Raw genomic sequence first — 26,539 nt, forward strand, 5'->3', positions numbered from 1 at the left:
CAAGATTTACCTACAGATCTGTCAGTTAGAAACATCGGCTGAAAAGTTTGTAACTTTGCAAACTCCATACTCCATAGAGATCTATGGACACTGCCGGTCATGAATGCTTACACACTGCAGAACTGGAAGGACAGTGTTCCATCACTGAACAACATTTTCAGTCCAGTTTAAAAATCAAATTAAAAGGTGCTTTGGAAAAATGATCGTTCACAGTTGGAGCGTACACACTATTGCGATATTGTTTATTGTGTGATTGGCCCGATAATCAACTGCAAACCCTGTAGTATGTACCCATCATCAGTCCTGGATTATAACAAATACTGAACAGAGTCATAATAAATCAATATTATATTATAACATAACATTGACGACTACACATACATCAGTGGTGTGTGTGTGTCATAATAGTGCAAGTAGATCATTCCATCATAACACAGATTCCTTCCTCATTAGGGGATGAATTTCTAGTGAATCACCTACACTTACAGGGGTTATCAAACATCAATAGATGCCTAGATGAATGTTTAAATGTTATGGTGAAATTCACTTTCTATTCTTTTCACAAGGCACAGTGCCTGAAAGCATGTATATCTTACAGTATTTCAATGTTGCTGTCTGTGAAAGAGAAAAATAAGAGTAGCCAATAATAATGAATATTATCTGGTATATAGTGTTTTATTTTTATTGTTCTTTTATTTTCAGGTTTCCTTTTGATTAAGCATTAGTACATTATCTTTAAAAAGGTTTGATTATTAGATGTGAGAACTTTGGAGGTGTAAAGAGGGTGAACTATATGAAGAATGGTTTGTGTGTATAATAAATATAGTTGATTATATAGCTCGACCTCTACATCACCCCTTTTCTAATGCTATCCCCGCTTGACAACTGGTGTAGCCTTTGCACAAAAGTGCATTTATATTTTAATTCCTTTATTAGATCACCTGATTTATCATTTCCATTTTGGACTGTGTTTTAAGCGGGCAGTATAAAGAAGCAGCAGATATGGTCATTTGTACAGTGGATCATGTAAAGACATTTTTGCAAAAGGGTAATAAAATCTTTGCCTTAACAGACTTGGCAGTATGGCACGTGGGCAGCAAAAGATCCAGGCCCAACAGAAGAATGCCAAGAAACAGGCTGAGAAGAAGAAACATGGAAGTGATCAGAAAGCTGCTGCTAAAGCAGCACTGGTCTTCACATGTCCTGTGTGCAGGGTAAGAATCCCCTTCCCCCAATTTAAATTAGACACGTCTCCCCATTTCACTATGTCCTCACAGTTGCCCTTCTGCTCCACGGGAGGTTTCTGTCCTCCCTGAGCTCGCCTTAGGAGACCTGCGTTACAGTTTGACAGGTGTACCGCCCCAGTCAAACTCCCCACCTGCCACTGTCCTCGGAGCGGGTCGTGTTCTTACCTGCATCATTTTCTGTATAACCTCCCTAGCTTTTCACTCTTGGGTATCCTGTAGTTACAAGGCCTTAGAGGAAGGGAGCAGCCCTCACACTTATTTTAGTTATCGCTTTGTGTTCTTGCCTCACTGATGCAGTGTTATATGAAGACTGTAGTTGTCTTATAATAGAGAAAACATATTTTGACTTTTACTTAGTGTCTTCAGCCCTAGTTCACCTACTGCTTCTTGAGTCTGTACCATTCTTGTTGTTGACAGTCTTTGTCTGCAGTGTTTATTTTTGTGCATGTGTATCAATATAAATATATTTATTTAAAATAAAATTTTAATTCATTATTTTTTTTCATTTCAGACACAGATGCCAGATCCCAAAACCTTCTAGCAGCACTTTGAAAGCAAACACCCTAAGGGCTAGATTTACTATCAGGCGTGATGCATGGCGGCTTCAAACCGCCATGCATCGCGGCGGTTTTCCGGCGTGTTTGCATTGCAAACAGCCGGATTTACTAATGGGCGCATTTCAGCTTCAATTTGAAGCCGCCGGCGATGTAACGGCGGGATGTAATGCTCAAAGCCGCCGGCGGCTTTGAATAGAACATGGCGCTTTTGCTTTAAATGACGGCGCTTTTGTGTAAAGGCGGTTTTTTTGAAAATTACACCTGTCTCCTGGCCTGTTACTATTGGCTATTTTCAAACTCAGGAGATTTGACATCACAAGCCCTATATAAACCACTGGCCTGACACTTTTTTCTCTGATAGGGTTTAGAGGAGTTTTGTGAGAGGAGTTTGGAGGATAGTGGTTTGCTGAGAGTTGGTGTTTGGTGGATTGGTGGAGCGATATCTGATTGAAGTGTGAGTAGTCCTGTGGTTTTTTCCTGTTTTGTACATTTATTTTCTCATTTATTTTCTGTCTTGTATTTTTTGTATTTGACTTGTCCTCTGTCTGTGTTACTTGTGTGTGACTGTGTGGAGAGTGTGTCTGTAGGTAGTGTAGTTTGTTCTTTGTGTTTGTAAGTCCTTCAGTGTTTTGTGTTTTTCTGTCTTCTGGGTAAAAATGTCCAGAGATAGGAGGGGAGCAGAGGCTGAGGAGAGGGAGATGGAGGTTGAGGGGTCAGAGGAGGGAGAGGGAGAGGTTGAGGAGACAGGACAGAGCAGGAAGACCAAGACAGGGAGGAATGTGCGCTTCTCACATGATGAGAATTGTGTGTTGGTGCACAATATCATTCCCTGCTACGAGGTGATCTTGGGGAACCTGGCAGCCCGGACTCCGCTAAGGCGGCGCCACCAATTGTGGGGGAGAGTGTGCGACGCTGTTAACGCGGTGGGCCCACTAAAGAGGACAGTGGCGCACTGCCGCAAGAGATTTTCGGACATTAAGAGGAGGTTGAAGGAAAAAATGGCCCAGGAAAGGAGGTCCACAAGACGCACGGGTGGTGGCCCCCCTCTTCGCGTTGAATATACCAGCTATGAGGAGGAGCTGCGGCAGATAATGCCCCGTGAAATAGTGGAGGGAATTAATGTGCAAGACACAGATTCGCCCTCGTTTGCCCAAGGAGTTGGTGAGTGATTTGTCCTTTTTAAGCTAACAATATTGAAAATGTTTTTTTATTGTAAAAGTGTCTTTTTTACTCAATCAGTATGTAAAGGGCAATAATTTTGTTTATAACTGTTTTTTAATGTGCAAACACATGTCTTCCAAAGATTTATTATTTGTAAAAGGCTTTTTGCTGCAAATACATTGTATGCTTTTTCTAATACATCCAGATTCACCTGGACCACAGTTGAGTCCCATTCCTACAGCTACACCTCCACCTTCAGTCAGTGATTCGGCCACAGAAGAGCAAGCAGGTGTGTGATTTATGTTTTTGTGCTAAATAATGGAGTTAATTGTTTTTCTGTGGAAATGTTGCTGGCAAATTTTTTTTTATTAAAATATGGTGTGCTATGCGACCTTAGGGCTACATTTACTAAACTGAGATGTTGGCTAGAGCAACCAATCTGAATATACCTTTACTTTATTTATTGCATTCTACAAAAAGAGAGCTCAAATCTGATTGGTTGCTATAGGCAACGTCTTCACTTTTTTACACACGCAGTTAAGTCAAAATACCCAGCATGTACTACACAGAGGGAGGACTGAAATAGGATTTGTGTACCCCAAGGCACGGTCTAGCCAGATATTGCGTAATAAATCACAATATTTGTAGGTTACAAATACTATGCTTTTTTAGCCCCCTCAACCATACATAGTTCATATGATACTGGGTATTAAAAGGATAATATGTGCATCCTTAAGCAGGTAGCATAGGACAATAAATCATTAATGCAAAAATTGTGAAACAATCTGTAGTTTGTAAAGATTATTCTTTCCTATCAAGTGTTCAGAATGCAATATACAAACATATTATATCCTATATACTTACCGTCATTTTCATACACAGGGCCCTCTTCATACCAGGCACCTCAGGTGGAGTCCCTCCAAATGTCCCCTGAGCCAGATGAGCAAACCATAATCACCCTGGAAACAGTGGATGCCCCTGTGTCTGGTTTCCAGGATGTTGCACCTGGCCCTGCTGAAGCCCCAGCACACCAGCAGCCGGCACCTCAGAGTATGGACCCAGCCCGTGAAATGGCGCAGTCTATTGGTGCTTTCCAGCAGCAGCAATCAGTCTTCATGGAGAGCCAAACTCACAACATTTCCCAAATTGCGGCCCAGTTGAGGCGGATACACCGCACAAATAGCCAAATTCCTGCTGCAATCAATCGTCTGGCTAATGCCTGGGAGCAATCCAATCTGCAGATGGCCCAAATGACTGGGGCTGTGGAGGCATTAAATTCCTCCGTTCGCGAGGGGAATGCGAACCTGACCCGGCTGGCAGGCCAACTGCAGCAAGAACTCATTGCCCGCTTGCCTGCACCCTTTTCCTCGGCCACCACAAGTACCGCTAGTACGCCAAGCACATCGGCACAGAGTACTCCTCCAAGGAGAGGTGCTCGCACCAGGGGTGGGCCAGGGAGAGGACAGAGTGGGGCAAAACATAGCGATATGCAAGCAAAAAGGCGTCGCTAGCGCTAACACATGACTATTGCCTCATGCTTTTTTTACTTTGTATAAGCATTATCCTTTATTATTTATTGTGTTGTACTGCAATAAATGCAGTTAAATTTCTATGGTGTCAGTGTTTATTTTCTGCTAATTAAACAAGAGTATAGTGATGTTTTAAAAAACTAGGCACTCAAATCATTTACAAATTGCCCTCTGACTGTCACAAACATTGCACTCACATCAAACACATTTTAGAGAAATAAATGTTTTTCCTATTGTGTAGTAGTTTGTAATGAGACGGACTCTAATCTGCCTTCCGCCCTCTGTGCTCTGCACATCACCAGATGTGACACAGACCCCTTCTGCTTCAGTGTGTACTGCACTAATCGGTGGGGTAAATTGATGTAATGCTAGATTATGTATAAAACAGCCAGCCAGGATAATATCAGACCCCTTTTCAGGTGCATACATAACCACCCCACCAGATTATTCTAGTAAGCTGAACCTGGTTTACCAAAGTACAAATGTACGCTATAACACACCTCTACTAGTGGGTTTGTGCCTGAATTTGTGCTGTGCAGATGTGTGAGGATGCAGCAGAGGAGTCATCAGCCAGAAACCCATTCTTTATTGAGTACAGTTAAAATTGCTTTTACACTCTGTTAAGGGATTTGTTGCAATATTAAACAAATGTTGAACTTAGTAAAAAAATTGCATCGTGGGAAAACAGAAGAGAAAAAGAAACCCAAATTACACTGCCATTACAAGACACTGGCCTTTTAACATATACAATCCCAAAGGGACAAACTTTGCACATGAAATGGCCCTTTCCCTTCTGTTCTGATTGACCAAATACCTGAAACAGCACACTGTTTGAACAATCTCGCCGCTCACAAGCAGCGCTTTCATTTTGGTCTTTTGAATGGCGGTTTTCCGGCGCCTTTATAAACCCCCTAATAGTAAATCCGGCTGTTTGTATGTGGAGCATTGTTGAAACCGTCACGGCGCTTTATACAGAGGCGGGTTTGAAAACATCATTTCTGGCCGTTTGGATGGCGGGTTTAGCGTTAGTAAATCCGGCGATGGCTAAACCGCCGGCAAACCCGCCGAAAGTCGGCGGCTTTACAAACACGCCTGATAGTAAATCTAGCCCTAAGTCTTCAATGCCTCCAGAACTAGCGGATGTGCAGGCGTAACATAAATAAAGGTCAGTCTTGTGTGTCCTTTGTGAATGTTGTATGCAATTAAGTGTTTTTTAGTTTTGGTTATCCTGTTTAATATACAGTGTATTATAATTGCAGTTATAACTGCATTTGAGGTAAGTTAATTTTATGCACCTTTTGAAGGAAAATTTATGCAAGTGCTCTGGGTTGATTGTACATTTTTATTTCCTATACTTGCTTCAGTGGCTTTTATTTTGAGTTTTAAAGTTAGCTGCTTATGCTGTGGTATCAATAGAAATATTGTTAATTTGGCAAGGAAGGCCGCATGTGGGCCCCCAAAATAAGCCAGATGTTCCTACCTGTGTATGCATTACTCCACACTAACCAACAGGCACCAGTGATGAGAGTGTCAGGACCAGTTAATGTGGAGCTAGCTTTAGAAATGAAAGATCTCTAGTAGAAGGGTTTCTGATGGTAATTTTGTATTCTCCAATTTTTATTTAAATAGTTTCTGGCTCTTTTGCTGTTTTTGGTGCCTGCTGAGTAACCTGACAACAAAGACAATGTCAGGACACCCTACAGTGGTATGAAAATAGTCTACAAAATGGTAATGAAACTAGTTGCTAAACTTGAAAAGAACCAGTTATACCACCCCGATTATCTTATGCACACCATCAAATAATATATCATCAGCTATTTATATAACGCCACTAATTCTGCAGCGCTGTACAGAGAGCTCCCTCACATCAGTCTCTGCCCCATATCAATCCCAGTAATGTTGGAATATCAAACTGTTCGCTATTAAGTTATAAAACCCTCTTGGTAAGGGTAGTGCCAAATGGGCGCTTTAGAATGCCGCAATTTTCTTACCAGGAAACGGTGGTATTCTAAAGCTATGGTGTGGCAATGGAAACCGTGTTCTCCATTTACTTTAATGTTACAATGTTTGAACACGTGTCCTTGCTTTAGCATGCTGTAGTATCCTGGTCAGAAAATGGCATTCTATAACATCTATTATGACACTACCTTAACTTGCCACTACAGTACCAATGGGTTATATGGATTATACAATGTGTTGAAAGAAGTTGAAAAAACATAAAATAAATTTGACTGTAAATATAAGAATTAATGTAAAAAATCTCACCAATGAAAAAATGGATACTACTTAATGTAGTCATACTATTATGACTATATAGAACATATATAGAACAAATGTAAAGCAAGTAATAATACAAATATGTGAAATATTGAAATGATTCATACATGAGTATTAATTTTATGAATTTAGAAAGCATTCCCAAAGCCTACTAAATGAGCTTTGACACTGATAGTAATATTGTAAGTGAGTGGATTTGTACATACTTTTTTTTGTCATTCGATCACTTTGCATCGATTTTGATGTTGCATGCAGTGTTGAGGAGGTAAACAATTGCTAAGAATACAATGGCGTTCTCTGGGAACACTACCTTACTGTCTGCAAAAGCACTCAGCAAGCATTAATTTGGATGTGTTTGACCTGTTGCCAGAACAAATTCTGGTGTTCTTACCATGGTGTTCTGAGGGTGGAGGTTTGAAAGAGGTCGGCAGCATGGAGTGTTGAGCAGCGCAGTGAGGAACATCAAGCAAATTCTACTAAATCAATAGCCAATATTATTATGGAATTGCTAAATCAGGCAGTGGAGGAACATCCTGAGTTATTTATTCACACCTGGCTACAGTGACAGCTACGAGGAGGAGGAGATATGGCTGAATGTTGTCAAAAGAGCCACTCCAGACTGGGATGATTCATATGGCCAGAAAGAAGCAGGAACAGCACGGTAATATACTTTGTTAATATTTGTTTGTTTAAAAAAAAAAGATCTTATCACACTGTAAAAGTCCCAGTGACCATCACTGGGGGTTTGCTCCAACTCATCATGCGTGGGGCCTTTTATAGGATAGCTGAATCTGGGTATTACTACTTGATCCAGTTTGCATTGGATCTATTATGGGTATAAAAATAGCAGAGGTGTTTTGGAGTCTTACTCCAGAAGCCCTTTTATGTTTTGTTTTTGTTTTGTTTTTTTAAAAAGGTGATAAGTTAAGGGGAAAAATAGCCTCACTTTCCCTATAATTCCATAATCTTAATTAAAAGTATGCATATTTGATATCCCTTCCAGCGGGAGAGATGGACAAATACAATGTCATGTAATTTTCTAGGATGACTCAGATTATATAAAAGCAGCCATAGGCAATATAAGTTTATTTGTTGTTTACCCTAGGTAACTGACATTAAATAGAAAGCTATCAATAAAATAATATAATATAACATTTGCTTGAGTAGAATGGGGAAAATGTTTCAGTAGAAGCAGACTCAACAAAACCATGAAATTAGCCCTGGTTAGAAAAGATTGAAAAGTCTAATTTTACATTTAAAAAAATATATTCAAGTGGAAATCTATGTATAAATGTGTGGGCATTATTCCACATTTTCTCTTATATTGGCAGATTAAAATCACAAATGGCAAAATGCGGCTAGTGCTTAGTGGCAAATATGCAGTGTACTTTATTTTTTTTATTTTTAATTAGTGTTTTTTGTTTTATAGAGTGCATTGAAAGTCATTGAGAAATCACTTCAGGAAGAATCTCTCAGCCATCCTGTACCAACATAGCTTTTCCTCCAGTAAGTTGTTCAATTGCTAAATTATGTTTTTCTTTTTCGAACCTCGGACGACATAGAGGAGTATGACTCTTGAGTAAATAGAAGGAGAGAGAGAGTCATCTTCACCGAGAGCACATAGCAGAACTGGAAAATACTGCATTGCTTGCCTCGTCAACAACAATCTGCTTCCCTCTGATCACCATGGAATGCTCCAAGGAAATCCACCTGTAAATAGAAGAATATGGACCCAGATTTCTCAAAGATTATCAGGTTATAGGTGACATGCAGGAGTTGCAGAAAAACCTAAAAAAAAAAAAACCACAAAAATTGTAGTAACGAATGGTTTTAAGATTCCGTATTTCTGTAAGTTTGATTAATGACTTGCCTGAACAACTCTTTAGTGTTGAACATTACGCAGGCCATAAATCAGTGATTGGATGTAATGTACTTAACGTTACTCCATTTACCCAACACTTGCACCAATTCCAGCACCTATTTCTGTACCTTCACCATACACCTACAGTCCACATCACAAGAATACTGCACATAGCACTACGTACACCTTTCTCTACTTTAATAGTCTTTGAAATTCATATCCCCTAATTCCATAGCTTTTACAGTTCATAATTTTGAAATTGATTTCTCTAAATTGTTTTGTTTGTTTTTTACCAATTATGGTTGTTGTTTGTCAGCTTTTCTGCAAAGGAACAGTTTATTTACAAAATGTTGTTATTTTTATAAGGAAAAAAATTCTAAAACAACATAATACACTTTAAAGAAAAACAAAACACATTTTCCGGCTTCATTTATTTTTAATAAAGCAATTACAATATAAACATTTTTAATCAAAGGTAAATATATCTGTTCATTAACGGGTCTATTAAAGGTTAAATTTCATTCTACTGTCTGGGTAGTTGCCTGACAGGAGATAGAAAATATTAAACAAATCTGTAATTTTGTGTCCATGTGCTTGATTCTGTCATGTCCATGCTATGTCTTCCAATTTGCAGAGAGGTAGTCCTCAAAATTGTAGCTCTCTTTGTCATAAATGGTTGTGTAGGAAGCATGAGGCCTTTATAACCCTATTGTCATGGGAGGGAGTAAGATGCAAGGCATCACGGATGACTCTCCATTTATTAGAATATATGCTGAAAGCACATTCTGCATGACCTAGCTAGTGATTGAAGAGCTTCCTAGGAAAATTGAGTACTTTTCAGAAATAGTTTTCATTATATTTGGTATTAAGATGCTAGCTGAGGAAATGGTTCTACTGCTACTTTCACAAGTGGGTTTGAGTGAGGAATGCAACTTGGTTGGATTTTTCTTTTCTTTTTTTCATGAATTGCACAAATTGTCATATGTTTCTAGATCATTGGTAATAAACCTATGAGAGCTAAGAATGCTTTCAAAAATAGAAGTTTAAATTGTTTTTATTAATTAACAAAATGCAAAGTGAATGAACAGAAGAGAAATCTGAATCAATATTTGGTGTAAACCCCCCTACCCTTTCCCCCCTTTGCCTTCAAAACAGCATCAATTCTGCTAAGTACACTTGCACACAGTTTTTGAAGGAACTTGGCAGGGAGGTTGTTCCAAACATCTTGGGGAACTAACCACAGATCTTCTGTGGATGTAGACTTTCTCAACACCTTCTGTTTCTTCATGTAATCCCAGACTACTGACTCAATGATGTTGAGAATCAAGGCTCTGTGGGGCCATATCATCACTTCCAGGACTCCTTGTTCTTCTTTACGATGTAGATAGTTCCTAATGACATTGGCTGTATGTTTGAGGTCATTGTCCTGCTGCAGAATAAATTTGGAGCCAGTCAGACGCCTCCCTGATGGTATTGCTTGATGGATAAGTACCTGCCTGTATTTCTCAGCATCGAGGACATCATTAATCCTGACCAAATCCCCTACTCCATTTGCTGAAATGCAGCCCCAAATTTGCAAGGATCCTCCACATGCTTCACTGTTGCCTGCAGACACTCATTATTATACTGCTCTCCAGCCCTTCAACAAGCAAACTGCCTTTTGTTAGAGCCAAATATTTTACATTTTGACTCTTCAGTCCAGAGCACTTACTGCCATTTTTCTGCACCCCAGTTCCTATATTTTCGTGCATAGTTGCGTCGCTTGGCCTTTTTTATACGTTGAACGTTGTTTTTTTTTTGGCTGCAATTCTTCCATGAAGACCACTCCTGGCTAGTAGATAGGTTTGTACCCGAGTCCCACTGTTTTTTTCCAGTTCTGAGCCGAAGGACTGGAGAGTGGTACAATGAGTGTCTGCAGGCAACAGTGAAGCAACTATTTTAATCGTAAAGAAGAACAAGGAGTCCTGGAAGTGATGATATGACCCCCACAGAGCCTTGATTCTCAACATCATTGAGACGGAAGGATTTGAGCAAACCTACATCCACAGAAGATCTGTGTTTCTCCAAGATGTTTTGAACAACCTCCCTGCTGAGTTCCTTCAAAAACTATGCAAGTGTACCTAGAAAAATGGGATGCGGTTTTGAAAGCAAAGGGGAATCGCACCAAATATTGATTTGATTTAGATTTCTCTTATGTTCATTAATTTTGCATTTTGTTAATCAATAAAAATGACCTAATAACACTTCTAGTTTTGAAAGCATTCTTACTTTGCAGCATGTTTTCCACATCTGCCTAAAACTTTTGCTCAGTATTGTTTGCGTATATCTTTTAGAAATGCAGTGGTTATATGTGTCTTATAAACATATGTTGTAGAATACAGGTTCTAGTAATTAGTTTAAGGTGACCAGCATTCTATGTAGATTTAGTTGACCTGATGCTGGTGTTAGTTTCCATGGGGTTTGGCCTTACAATCTCTGGGAGCTCAGCAAAGGTTGCAACAGTCATCTTGGTATAATAGCATTTAGGGTATTTCTACAGTTCGGTGAAGACGAGAGAAAAAAAGCCTTTTGTTGAATAACCTATTGGTCAACTCAATACCAGTGGCATCTTTTCCTGACAAAAAAACCTGTTTTTGATCAACCAATTGTATTTTTACACAATTACGAGGCTACATTGCTACTTCTTGGAATGAGCAGAAGTACTAAAACAAATTATTCTATACTTCCATTACAATTTCTCTACACGTCATTACTTCCTGATACGTCAATTCTACATCTTGGGGTAAATGTATGAACATGCGGGTTCTTCAACACCTGCGTGTTCGGCGATTAAATTTCAAGCGGCGCTGCATTGTAAAGGGAAGTTTCCCTTTACAATGCAGCGCCGCTTGAAATTTAATCGCCGAACACGCGGGTGTTGAAGAACCCGCATGTTAATACATTTACCCTTTACAATGCAGCGCCGCTTGAAATTTAATCGCCGAACACGCGGGTGTTGAAGAACCCGCATGTTCATACATTTACCCCCTTGTGTTTTAGAGGAAGTTTGTCTTTAAAAGGATATACATGTTTTTTTTCGAAGATACGTGTCCAATGTGCTGCAGCAAAGCTTCAGGGAAACTATGGCACACGTTAATGAACATGCTCTGATTGCATTGTTAATACACACTGAACGTTTTAAAGCGAGGACAAATTGCCACTACCTAGCATTAATCTGGTCATAATGTCTAAAATAAACCATATGTGCTCATTTCAAAGTAGCCGAAGGGCAAAAATGAGAGCTGTATACAAAAATGTTCATTAATGATTTCCGTGCAACTTCCTAATGTTTCCTCTCCAATGAAAGTTGTTTTATGCAAAGAGGAATAAAACATCTATATCTTATGTTAAAAATAATTAAATAGAGCAAGTGGAATATATGACGTAACCCCTGCCAGCCAGACAGACATTGACTTTTATTATTCTGATTACATAAGATTGGTTGTTATTGGATATAGCACATCATTCCTCTGCACTAGTGATGGGCAACTTGGTAGAATTTAGGGGTAGCATGTGTGTCCTCTAAGGCCGCCTATTACCCTTAATCTCAGTAATAGTAGAAAATAATACACTTTATCAAAGGACACCTTTATGTAATAACATAACAGCAGACATTTTAATCTAAGATAAACAAGTGATATCTCAAACAAACAAATCTGACAATTCATTGTAACTTCTTGGTGACCAGATTTTCCACCAGCTTTTGAAAGTTAGGTGTAAGGCTGAAACGGTCACAACAATTCTGCAGAGAGATTTCCATCAATCAACTGATTAAGTTTGCTGTTTATAATGTGAACAAACATCTATAATGGGGTACATGTGTTAGTGAAACCAAAAACAGACACAAACAACTTTGCAGCACAGTGGTACATAGCAGAGTCCACCTAAAAATTTCTTACCTTGATTACATGAAGTATCGTATTTCCCCATGTATAAGGCGCTCCCATGTATAAGACGCACCTTACTTTTGGCCCCGAAATTTGGAAAAAAAATATTACGGTAGCTGTCAAAAAAGGCAGGGAGAGTGTAATGGCCGGCTGCTCTGATAGTGATCAGAGCAGCCGGGCAGCACACTCTCCCTGCAATCGCTGCCACTGTGCCTCTGTCCCCCTCCTCCTGGATCCCCGCTGACACTCTCTGCCTGTCCTCGCCTGCTGGATCCCCGCTGACACTCTGCCTTCTGCATCCCCGCTGACACGCTGCCTGTCCTCGCCTGCTGGATCCCCGCTGACACGCTGCCTGTCCCCGCCTGCTGGATCCCCGCTGACACTCTGCCTTCTGCATCCCTGCTGACACGCTGCCTGTCCCCACCTGCTGGATCCCCGCTGACATTCTGCCTTCTGCATCCCCGCTGACATGCTGCTTGTCCTCGCCTGCTGGATCCCCGCTGACACTCTGCCTTCTGCATCCCTGCTGACACGCTGCCTGTCCCCGCCTGCTGGATCCCCGCTGACACTTTGCCTTCTGCATCCCCGCTGACACGCTGCCTGTCCCCGCCTGCTGGATCCCCGCTGACACTCTACCTTCTGCATCCCCGCTGACACGCTGCCTGTCCCCGCCTGCTGGATTGCGCTGACACTCTGCCTTCTGCATCCCTGCTGCCTGTCCCCCGCCTGCTGGATTGCGCTGACACTCTGCCTTCTGCATCCCCGCTGACACGCTGCCTGTCCTCGCCTGCTGGATCCCCGCTGACACGCTGCCTGTCCCCGCCTGCTGGATCCCCGCTGACACTCTGCCTTCTGCATCCCTGCTGACACGCTGCCTGTCCCCACCTGCTGGATCCCCGCTGACATTCTGCCTTCTGCATCCCCGCTGACATGCTGCTTGTCCTCGCCTGCTGGATCCCCGCTGACACTCTGCCTTCTGCATCCCTGCTGACACGCTGCCTGTCCCCGCCTGCTGGATCCCCGCTGACACTTTGCCTTCTGCATCCCCGCTGACACGCTGCCTGTCCCCGCCTGCTGGATCCCCGCTGACACTCTACCTTCTGCATCCCCGCTGACACGCTGCCTGTCCCCGCCTGCTGGATTGCGCTGACACTCTGCCTTCTGCATCCCTGCTGCCTGTCCCCCGCCTGCTGGATTGCGCTGACACTCTGCCTTCTGCATCCCCGCTGCCTGTCCCCGCCTGCTGGATCGCGCTGACACTCTGCCTTCTGCATCCCCGCTGCCTGTCCCCGCCTGCTGGATCGCGCTGACACTCTGCCTTCTGCATCCCCGCTGCCTGTCCCCCGCCTGCTGGATCGCGCTGACACTCTGCCTTCTGCATCCCCGCTGCCTGTCCCCGCCTGCTGGATCGTGCTGACACTCTGTAACGCTACCCCTGTATCGATACCCCTGTATAAGACGCACCCAGGTTTTGGACCCAAAATTTTTGGGAAAAAGGTGCGTCTTATACATGGGGAAATACGGTAATCAACTTTTTCAATTAGGGAAACAGAGTGCATATTCCTCCTGATCTGGCACTGTGTGACCTCTACATCGTGCTAAGGACAAGGTCATGTGGTGCGGATGTTGGCTGCTCCTGGCGGATAAGTTCACATTTGTTCTTACTCTGTTTTATGACCCATGGTGCTTCTGCTACACCATCTTCATCAAGAGCAACAGCTGTGGTTTACGCTTGGCAGGGCATAAAGCAGTGACTCAAATGGGGCAGATGAAGCATAAAGCTGAGAAAAAGACAGATGAGGCATAAGACAGGAAGGAGCTGGGGGCCACAGGTAAATGCTCAGATGGCCATATGTGGCCCATCACTGCTCTGCACCATGTTATTAAACAAAACCTTAGTTGTGTTTTTCTTTTTGGTCTCCCACTTCCCTATTATTACTTGGAACTTCCAAAGCTTGTTCTATGATATAATAAGGCTTTGTTTTAGTTTTTAACTAAACCATGATTATGATGACTAGCTATAGAGATGTGGTTTGTGTTTTCTTGTCTTTCAGATATACCCTCAGCTGCTGAATGCACTGAATGAAGTGGGTTGAGCATCTCTAAAAGCCATTTCTTCTTCACTTCTGAGCACACCTACATACTTTAAGTCACAGATAAGTGACTTGGAATATTTGATCTTTGCTGCAGCAACTACCGGCAGCTACTAATAATTCACAGTATGGATTTTTATATGCTGTTACACATAGGTTATACTCTGATTATTTTTTTTATTCTTCAACAAAGCTAACACTTCTACCCCATATTTGGCCTCTCTCTCTTGCGCTGATGGGCTATGAGTTGGTGTGAACATTAAATTGGACACACATGTAAACCAAGTGCTATCTTAGACTGTTTCCTTAGTGCTATAACCAAAAGCACCTTGGATGTTTCCTATTTATTTTTCTGCATTTTATGTTTTTTGTTTATTGTATTTCAATGCAGAAACATATAACGATCCTCTAACATCGTTGTCCCTGATCTAGTGTATGCTGGGGCTGTACTCCCTGCAAATCATATTTAAATTTGGCTTCCAAACTGTGCCAATACTAAACACTTTGTATATTGCCTTGCCATCTCCAACTGTATTCAAGGTAAAACAGACTATACAATTTAACCTATTTTTTTACTGCCTTTGTCTTAAAAAAAAATAAAAAAATGTGTAACATCCTTTATTGCTATTCTAGTGATTATTGAAAATATGTTTGTTTATTCTTTGGACAATTTTTTTTTCATCTTTTGGTGCAATTCTTTACTTAATTTTTGGCATTATTTCATTATGTTACTTTCTGCTAACCCAACACTTATGGGGAAATACTTTTGTCTAGTTTCAGCTGTCTCTCTAGTCTTGATATTTTGTATAAAAAAAAGTAATATCTGATTAATTCACCAATTTTTTTTAATCTTAATTGAGCAGCATCATAAAGCCAGCAGTCTGCTTTACATATATTTGGTTATCTGGATCTCTCATTTTTTAGTGAAACCTGAATGTCTGAATTATTTAATAGCTATATTACTACCTAAATACCTCTGTGCCAAGTTTTCTGTTAAAGTAAGTAAGGAGATGTGGCTGGATATTGGTAACTTGCCAGACTAAATTAAAAGAATTGGGTCTTGTTTTTGTATTGTACATTCCAATCAATCCATGAAGTAACTCGAAGGAAAAATTAAAATAACCAATTTTAATCTTGAATATACTTAAAAACTTATATAGTTGCCAATATCCTCAGCATTATAGGAGAGAACATATCCTACAATGTCCTATGTTAATGTTATTTTGTGCAAGAATCTTTAATAAATAGCTCATTTGGAATTTGTGGTTTGTAAATGTCAATAAATATGTGGTATTTTATATCAACAGGATAATGGAAATTGCAGCTTTTCAACATCACAATTACTCCTTTGGGTGTTCTTTATAATTCCTGAAAAAAAAAATCTACAATTTATTGTGTCAAAGAGACTAAAGTGACCAAAGAAATAATTACTCTCTTCCCCTACTATGCCCCTCCTCTCCTGTTGTTTCCTCCGTTTTTTTTTAAAGTGACTAGGGGCAAAGGTCACTTTGGTATAAGCTCCTGCCTATACTGAGTTACATTTAGAAAATTCATGTATTTATTTTATTCTCCCTGTAGATGCAACGCGGGGCTCGAACTGAAGACCCAGGTGAGTGAGTAGGACTTTTGCTCTGCTCACTCCGGGTCCCGCATCAGGTAAGCAGAAGCTTTGCTCACTTACTGAGCACCTCTGCCGGCATTCCCCCTAGAGACTAGCAATACAGGGGGCAATTCTAATCATCCAATCTATTGCCCATGGCAAGTATTTTTATTTAAATTCTATTCACTACTACAAAGGCAACTCAACAATACTTAACAATTGCATATTTTTCACTTAAAATCACTGTTGCACTTTTGCTCTATTGTTTTGAATTGACATTTAAACTACCTAACTTCTTTCATTATGCCTGAAAACTATATGATAGGCAATGGGCACATGTTGAACATGGTTTTAAAAAGGTTATGTTTTGGCTAAAGATATCGTATGAAATTCCAGAAATAATCACCAGGTCCAAACAAGATAGAATCAGATCTGGCAACAAGAACTATTATACCATAACAATTCTTATGTTCACGCTACTTTCAGAAAGACTGGTTATGTTTATATTTGTTTATTCACATGTGTGTCCTAATTGCAAACAGGTCATTTAGCTCTTAGGGTGTGTACATACCACCTGTATGACAAAAATGCAGTATTCAAATAGTATAGTATATTAAACAAAATACTTCTTAAACACTTAATTCTTTTAAGTTTCAAGGAGAAGTTAGGCTGAGAGGCATGTTGCACCATCTCTACATTGACATTGTACTGTAAATAGACTTCCGTTGCTTAATTATGCTATACCCTATCTTGGGATGTGGAAGATGGAGGAATCACTATTGCATTTATGTGGATATTAAAAAAAAAACAAAAAACTAAATCACACTTTACGTTGCCCTTACAAATGAAAGGGTTGAACGCTGAACTAGAATACGAATGTGTCTCTATTGTGCATATGCAACTAAGATGGCGCCACTTTGTGGAAATACTCATGACAAGGCCAAAATAATGCAATATGATTTAGGTTAAGAACATGGTAATATTAATGCTCAATATTCCAGGATTTTATCATTTTAATCTGTACTGTTAGCAAATTGTTTTCATAATATAATTTTTACTTAATAAAAATTACCCTTTCAGATCGTTTCACCTACTTCACACTATGGGGTATATTCAATTACTATTCCGGTCTGCGAACTTAATCCACGGTACCGCAATAACGTGGATTTTAGTTCGCAGCCCATAGGGTTGCGTACGGAAATCTGCGTTATTGCGGTACTGTATTACCGGCACTACTGCGCACTAGTGCCGTATTACCAGCACTAGTGCGCACTTTCCGCGGTAACGCGCGTTACTGCGGACCGGAATCCTAATTGAATATGCCCCTATGTGTTATATCTGAGAATACAATGCATAATAATCCAATGCTCTATATAGTAAAATAAAGTTGTTTCTTTCTTAGTTTCTGTTGATTCACATGTAAATACATCCATACCATATCCATATATCCAATAGCACAGAGAATACATGCATTTTTAGCTTGATGTGCACTTTCAAGGAGGTGATGTAGGTTTTGAAATAGACAGATTATCTGATGCAGAACCTTATCCGCTTAGTTGCGGCTGGTTGAAGGGGACCAAATCCTGTGCAGGGTCGATGTGGTTCCTTTTCACCAGCTGCAACCAGGCAACTCATTGTGCTTGAATCAGGCTGCGTGTGGCCAACACGGTCCTTCATCTACAGGTTTGAAATGTAGTTTTATGTCATGCAGACAGAGACTATTAGGTCTCAGAATGTTTGCTGATGCAGATAAATGGGACGAGTCCTCACACCTATCATATTTCTATTTTTCCCCCCACTTAATTATTCTTAACCAAAGTGGTTTTTGTTTAGTAGCAACAAGTACATGTTCTACTATGCGTGTCTTATAATTTGGTTATAGATACTTCAAGCAATATCTACAGGAGCGTATGTCCTTATACATTTAATTCTGTACTGCAGGTTTTCTTAAAATACGCAACTTTAAAATGTGCCTTCATTAACTACAGTGTTTTAAAACCATGCTGCCTGGTATGAAAAATATCTACGTCATTTTTAAAATGTAAAAGGCCACATGGACTTGACAAGTACCAAATTACCTTCAAAATATGGACAAGTGAGTTGTACAATATATGTAAACATCTGGTATTACAGGTGAGCTGTGACCATCTTATAAGTGATCTTATGGCGTCATTATTTGATTGGTTCATAAAGAAATGTAGGTTAAGCTAGATTTAATGGGTTCTACAATTAGCATGTAGTGGGAGACATTTGCTAAAATATGTGATAAAAGTATTATTTTAGAAGTGAGGACTGAGAAGTGGGCTTCTTTTTTATGAACCACTTGCTTACCAATGATATAACTCTGTTTTAAACTGTTAGTGATTTGTTCTTCATGTGGCTAATGAGGCAAATCTCTTGAGGTTCTCTAAGCCTGTCAGGCACGCCACCTCCTTCCTAGACTTTTCCTGTTCATCCACACAAAAAAAGAACATTCCATTGGCACTTGGATCACCAATCATATTGTGTAAGAGAGGACAATCTACAGCGTGGAAACATACATAAGGAGAGGGAACAGGGGCAATTAATGATGCAGAAAAATAGAGACACAACTATCATTGTCTATGTATTAACATAGACAATGATAGTTGTTACCCACACATCCACATTCAGGGACATACTGTAGTTATAGATTGATGTTTAGCATAATTTCTTGAAAACACCCTGAAATGTTATTTGATATAGCCTTTCACATCTAACAATGTATTTAGATTAACATTTTACTACAACTTTATGCTGCAGATCTCTTAGGGAGGAAGAAGATAAGAGCTGACTTAGCCGTTAACTTTTTGATATCCAGCTGAGGTTCCACCTTCAGGTTACATACTTCTTAACATTCCATAGCCACGAGATTCAATATGGGCATATAAAGAAGTATGTTTCCTCCAGGTGAAAATGAAAGGTAGTCCACAAACTTGTAATCTCAGTCCTTTAACCCAGGTTTCTCTGTGAAGAAGAACTATGTATGAATGTATGATTAAAGTTGGAAGATTTACTGATTTACGAATTAAGAGCTATGATACCGTAAGTCTTTATTTTGTTAATAATTTGCTAGGTAGTTTTCTTTCTTTTCCCGGGTAGATTTTTTTAGGTCAAAAAAAGGTATGAAAACTTAATTTAGGTACTTTTTATACTCAAAGTCTATATTCCATTATAAAAAATCATGGCAATAAAAAAGTACCTGTAGAAGCCTTGTCTGATAGGATAGTCACTGCCCACAGATATATGAGCATTGACTTGAGGTAGCATCCTGTTAGATGTTGGTGTGTTACCATGCCAGTGTACCATTTTTTAAGACATTCAAATACTTAACTGGATTTATGGAGTGAGTAGGAGATAACTGATGAGGAGCCTTAATGTAATCCATGATGAATTGAGGCACCACTTTCTTCTCAAGGTTAGTTTATGGAACTTGACATGACACTGCCCTCTCGCCAAGGACAAAGGTCTAGGGGCGGTGGCAAGTATGGGAGCGTACTTCTCTTGTCTGTGAGACTGACCCAGATCTCTGCTCTTTCTAAACATAAATACTGTTAACCAGACCAGCTCTATTCCTGGCACTAAGGTACAGGATTACCGTTGAGATCAATGCCAGTCTGCCTAACCAGGCTCAATTGGTAGTTTAGCATTACAAGGCAATCTATTTGTGGGGACAGTTAAACCCCATTGTCAAATGTCCAGTGTTTAAAACCATTTTTTATCATTTGAACTTGGGTTACTAGTGTTTTAAAGCCGTTGAACCAATCTCCAAGAATGGCACAATATATGTAAATTCAACAATTCACTTTTGGCTAGTTGCATTTCACACATTCAACACATACACTTTACAACTGTAAATTTCTTTTATTCTATGCTGTTGGCCCAGGTTAATTTATTATGCAAATGTTTCCAGTCTTTCGGGCTGCAATTTTTTTCTTACAGTGGCCCTGCTAAGAAATAAGGCTATTTATTCAGAATATCAAAGCAATTTTATATAGAAGCGCTCTCCTCCTGTTGATGGCAGACAAGGTCACCAGGAGGGCAGAGGAGTAGTGAGGTATGAGCCTTGCGTTAGCGAATGTGATAACCTGTGATAAGGATATCCTCCATCTAGTGAAGAAGTGCCCATCTTTGTAGCCTGGACCTTGGAGAAGGAGGAGATCACGGGTCCCTGGCACAGTGGGGTGTGTGGCGGATGCTGCAATGTCACAAGTGTCTGTGACTCCACTAGCGACTAGAGATCCCACAAATAATAGAGGCACCTGCAGAAGGGGGATATTCGGGGGAGTCTGTGAGGCACAATTTAATGTAAGCCCCGTAGAAAAGTGTGCCGGTGGCAGATGCAGTAGCAAGAGGAGAGCCCCCTTGGAGAGTACTCCCATACTGTGAGTGGTAGTTGCATTAAGGCAGCGTTGCTATAAGTTGTAGAAGAGAGTCCCTGGTGTAGGGGATAATGTGCATTGATATGGGGATGATAGGAAAAGAGTTTAAGAACTTCTGATATATGCCAACTGCCTGCTTGTATGTATGATTAACGCTGACTGTTTACTGTGGAACTGCACCTAGAACACTGGATATATGAACTGCCAGCATTATTTTATATCTACTAAGTGTCTGCAAGAGGAGTTGGTGACATGAAACTTAATTTCATTGCAACCATTATGCTTATTTGCTGGAGGAGAAGAAGTTGGAATATGGTTTTTTTGCATTCAACCTGAGATGGCCTGGCATCTAATACTTCTTAAAGATTGATACTATGCTAGTGTCCACCCACATGTTGAACAGTGTAAAACTCCCATTTATTCGGGGAGAGGGGCCCTCTGGTCTCATTTGTACATACCCACCAGCTATCCAGGGCAACAAGGGCCGCATGTGATTGTGAAAGGTCCCCCTGGTGGCCTGATCAGCAATGTGACTGATTGTATATAATGAATGCCCAGCCAGCAACCTCCACTCTCAGTACTTGTTTGATGTTAAAAATTCAAGGCTGGAAAATAAATAACACGTGAACAAAATTCTATTGGCACACTGATGGAAATTAGTGAGGGTATCATGTTTTTGCAATACATTACATTTTAGTGCATAGTAAAAGGAAAGTATGTTATTTTCTTCTGCAATGTATTTTTAATCACTGCTGGGCGAATAGCACACGCATTTAGATTATGTCCAGATTGATGTTTATTCTATTTTTAAAAACATAGGTGTTTTTTTTCTGATGCTGCAGTTACATAAAAAAGTCGCAATGAGTGGAACATTCCCCATGCCTGTACCAGATGCATTTTTATAGAAAATGTTCATATTCATTTCAGTGTTTTTCTTCAGAACCCCATTCAGAAGCTTGGATAGGAGATTTATGAGAATGTTAGGAACATATCTGAAGCATCAGAAAAATCCACCTAGACATAGCATTAAGCATAGTGATCAATGATCTTTAGCGTGCATCATTTCAACAATGACTTAATCATGTGCAGTGTGTTGAAAAGAAATGCATATGATTTCAGTTAAAAATGTTACTCTTTGATACCAAGACTACATACACACTGGTGTTCGTAATCTGTTTTTATTTATCATTTTTTTTATTATTGAAATTGTATTAGCACGTTAAAACATATGTAAATACATATATAAAACACATTGGGTTTCTGTATGTGTTTAAAATACTTTTAGATGTGTTAACAAGTGCATTAAATCTGCGTTTTATTTAAACTTGCGTTTGACAAAACAGGAAGTAATTATGTTCTAGTAATGTAAGTTTTCAATTACATTCATTCACATTAGACAAGCTGAAAATGAATAGAAAGTATTATAAAAATAAAAGCATAATAACGCAAAATGCATGTAAAAATGCAAATATATACTGTCTCATTTGGTACAATGATTTTTACTCCACATTCATTGACTTGCAGGATATTAGCAGCAGCCTATTCGCAGACTAAGATTGTTGAAACTCAGTAATGGTTATAGCAATATAATTAGTGTGTTGATGCATAGTAATTGCTAGCTATTTTCACATTTGCTTTCAAGTTGGACCTTAAAAAGAGTATATTTGAATTAGCAGAGCACCAGTTTATCTTCACAAGGCCTTATAATATGAAATAATATAATCTGTGTCATCATATGTCATGATGGAGTTCTTTGTCCATATAAACCTACAATGCTTGTTATAAGATTGTCACAATTCAGAGATTTACTATCAATTATCATTCAATAATAACTTTTCTAAATAGTCTATTTTTCTTGTGTAACATTGGAAATGATGACTCTAATTTGGAATGAGTTATCTGGTGAATTAATGCTCCCTTAAAAGGCCAGGCATTAGGGAATGATCTGAGAAGAGGTTGTAACACTGGGCCTAGTCTACCCCTCCTACACATGACACTTGAGCAGTTTTCAACACAGCAGTGTGGGTGACTATCACATATGCCAAACGTAGTTAATTTATAGAGATTTATGTTACAGCGAAGATCCAGTTAATACTATTTTTGGCTCTTTTTTTTTTGGAGGGGGGGGGGGGGGGGTCTATATCTGATGAAAATGCATTTTTACTGGGGGTTTTTTTCCTTCAGGGGGACAGATAGTTTTCCTCAAACTTGTTCTTTATTATCCTCTTATATGGAGGTTTGTACCATGCATCTCCAACTCTTTAATTGCAGCCACTAGCAGTAGTATTTCAACAATATATAGAGAGACAAAAGTTGGCAGAAACAACTTTAAGATCTCTCATCAGTTGCTTTATGTTTAATCCTCTACTCTAGATTTTTATTCATGAATTAAAGCTGTGTACAAATGCTGTTCTGTGCTCATGTTGCGACAGATTATCGCAAACATTTAGTTATATGTGTATGCTAATGTTTGATAACTTCGTCTTACATGAATATCATTGCTGCTGGATTTTTTTATTACTGGAAATATGCAAGTGTGTGGTCTGTACAATTGTGAGACAAGCTAAAGATCAAAGTTGTATTCTGGGATCCCTAGAACACCTGCACTACATGTGAGCAGTAATTACTAGTACTATGCCGTCACTTACCTCATGCTGGTGATGTCCCTCAGTGCATGTCCCCAAAGCCACACTAAGTCACAAATGTCCCCTCTTGTACCCAGAGAATCTGCTGGTGTCTATCTCACCCCATCACCTCCCCCTAGCCTCCTATCTCTTCTTTAGCCCTCCTCTGTCTCTCTCCTCCCTGCTATTTTTGGCAGCTCCCCTGAGCTCCTCCTGGCTATTAATATTAGAAGTGAGAAATTCATCTGCTCCCTGCTATATAAGGTAAAGGAAGATTCTATAGAGAGGTCTGTGTGTATGGGATGCCAGGAGCCGCAAAGCTGGCACCACAAGTGGAAAGAGATTTGTTTTTAACAATAGGAATAGAGGTAGAGAAGTAGGCACAGTGACCAGTGAATGCAACAACAAAAACATTGCTGCCCCCTGTGCACACTCTACACAATTCATTCATTGTGACAGTTCTGTGTTTAACTCCTGCACAAATGTGAAATGTTTGTCCTGTATAAACACGGTCTTTTGTAGAGCGTGTTGTCATTCTAAATTAAATGTCTGCACATGACTGTGATGTACAGTGCAGAAATTACAAATGGAATGCATATTTACTTGTGCAGTTCAAAGCTTGCGAGTGAAAGAATGAGTTCAAAAATGTATTAATTACTGGGCTGTGCAATATACTTATTGAGTAGTTTGAGTCTTTAAACATTACATTTTCATGGATTTACCATTTTATGTAACTTTTCTTTTCACCCAGCACTTAGCTGCTACCAATAAAAAAGGCTAATAATAATGAGCACCTTGCCTTTTGTATACTACTGTCCACTTATTTGAGGCAGGCACAACACTTCATGCAGATCTCCCAAGAGCAACCATGGCATTTATTGGCAGAACAACGGTTAATAATATGATCCATAATTTCACTGTATATGTATCTCCAGTAAGGGGTTAACAATGTACTTCTGTCTTTGTTTCTGGAGGAATGCTGTAAGAGCCTCTCCCTGTATGGGAATCTGAGGCAGGGTCTAAAAAGTCCCTCCCATGGATGGAATCCTTTGTGGATCTGGTTTCTGGCTATATGGTGTTTAGGTGACATTGGTGTAAAAGGCTTGTGTTACATTTGCTGTAAAGTACTGAAAATTGTCCATTTCTAAATATTAAATTAAAAATAAGACAGGGAAGTGGGCATTTAAAGTAGGTAGTTGTGAACAGTCTCCTCTATATTCATAGGATGATAAAATGCAAGGAACATTGGCAGTGTGCAGTAAGCAACTTCTGAATGACTTTCATTTTACATGTCTCTTCATACATTGAAGGATAAACAAAGGTAGCACAGTTCCATCCATATCAAAGTACTGTATTCATGTTTAGTTACATGTTAAACCCTTTAAGACAGTGGGATCATGATCTGGCCAGATGGTTCCATTTTTGGTTGGGTGTTTTACATCTTATTTCAGCTCCAGGTAAAATTAGCTTATAAAATATTATGAAGTGTAAACTAATTTGGTCCCCAGATCCAGATGATCTCCTGGATATATTCGGATGTGGTACAGTATCCACCTCAAATGCGATCAGGAGGTCTGAAACTACATAAAATATGTCTGATATTGACAACCTGATTCCATGGTATATTTATGGGAGCTGAGATAGAAGACACCAGACAGAAAGTGTACACCTACCAGCAGTGATTGGGGGATTAGGAACAGTGGCTTTAAGGGTTTAAGAACATAGTTGTAAGGTGGAAGGTAAATGTTTAACTGCTGATAACTGTGTTCTCTACTCTTTAAAATAATAAGTAAAACTCTAATTAGGACCATAACATCTTTGTGTGACTACATATAATTATTAAAGGTGTGCTACATGTACTAATACATTTCTATCACTGCTTTGACAAATTAAGTAGGAATATGCATTTTTATTAGAAGCCAGCACAAGGGTGCCTGTCTGGCGTCAGTTTAAAGAAATTTATAATACATATGATTAATTGACTTACAGTCTAAATGAATCATAGTAACAGGTTATAGGATTTTTCACGGTTTTGAATGTTACTTGTTCCATTTTAGTGTGTTTGCTGCATTTCAACACAGTTGAAAGTGGTACAATTTAAAACATTAATAAAATGCATAATATGTAGTATAATATAAAACTTGCATCAAACACATTATTTGCATTAAAAAACACCCATCTTAAATGGCAGTCTATTCACAATTATTTTCTTTGAAACATCTGTTTACATGCATTTAATTTTCATTAAAAATACATAAAAAAGTGCATAATGTGAATACTAATGCTCATGAAGCCTTAACTAGGTGCATTTTCTAGAACTATGGCACGACATACAGTAAGTGCACAAAAAACGGTGGCTTTACAAACTTGATTTTTAAATGAGCTGGGCAAAATTGCTGTCATTCCTCTGTGAGAGGTGCAACCTCTACACATATAGGGGGTATATTCAATTAGCTTCCGGGATCGCAGCTACGTGCGGCTGCCTCCTTCCAGATATCGATACACAGCAGATTACAGATTTCCCTTCACAACCCTAGGATGTGTGAAGGCAAATCTGCAATGTGGTTGTACCGTAATTACACTTTCTGGGTGCGGCAGCACGGTGCCGTGACTCCGGAACCTAATTGAATATGCCCCATAGTGTTTTGATCAGAATCAAACCCATGGCCCTAGCACTGTTAATCACTTTGCTGACCATCTAAACTAGTAGAGTGTGAGTGACAGGCTTGCTCTGCAAAAATGCACTATATTGATTGATGGATTTATACACGAGGCAGTGTGAATGATGTCTCAGTTGCTTAGCTAAATAAAATTTCAGTCTTTGACCCTGTTTGAGATTCCTTTAGGCACTATCTTGGGATGTAGGTTACCCTGCATTCATTAGAGTAGGGAAATTATATTCTATTAAACTAATCCAAGTTCTTATTAAAATCCACTGTTCACAATATGTGCCTTCCCACGATGGCAGCCCGTCAACGGTTTTTAACACGTTGCCAAATTATGCCACAGAAACCTGGTGCCCTCCTTCAGTCGGGTAGCCATGTGAGCAGGATAGAGCTAATCGAACTTTCTCTTTATATATACATTTATAGATCCCTTTTTTCATAGACTAAATAATCGCTCATACATCATTGCCAAATATCTAGAATTGTTCCAGGTGTTGTCCTAATAATTAAAGAATCATTACAAAAGTTTTATGTTTACTGATTTCATCATTCTATTTCTATTTCGTTTATTCCATCTCAATAATGTAGCTATTAATTA

The 26,539-nt window shown here is 39.5% G+C and overlaps 2 long non-coding RNA genes across 2 annotated transcripts; one reads left to right on the forward strand and one right to left on the reverse strand.

Annotated features, from left to right (window-relative positions):
- Window positions 1-5,602: 5,602 nt before the first annotated feature.
- On the forward strand, window positions 5,603-15,949 carry LOC142138651 (uncharacterized). Its single transcript, XR_012688074.1, has 4 exons — window positions 5,603-5,659; window positions 6,124-7,432; window positions 8,201-8,277; window positions 14,613-15,949. It is a non-coding gene; the product is annotated as an uncharacterized LOC142138651 (long non-coding RNA).
- Window positions 8,152-23,443, reverse strand: LOC142138650 (uncharacterized). Its single transcript, XR_012688073.1, has 2 exons — window positions 23,300-23,443; window positions 8,152-8,481 (listed from the first exon to the last, which is right to left on the reverse strand). It is a non-coding gene; the product is annotated as an uncharacterized LOC142138650 (long non-coding RNA).
- Window positions 23,444-26,539: the final 3,096 nt, after the last annotated feature.

Source organism: Mixophyes fleayi, chromosome 2, assembly GCF_038048845.1.
Source record: "Mixophyes fleayi isolate aMixFle1 chromosome 2, aMixFle1.hap1, whole genome shotgun sequence".
Classification (NCBI taxonomy): Eukaryota; Metazoa; Chordata; class Amphibia; order Anura; family Limnodynastidae; genus Mixophyes; species Mixophyes fleayi.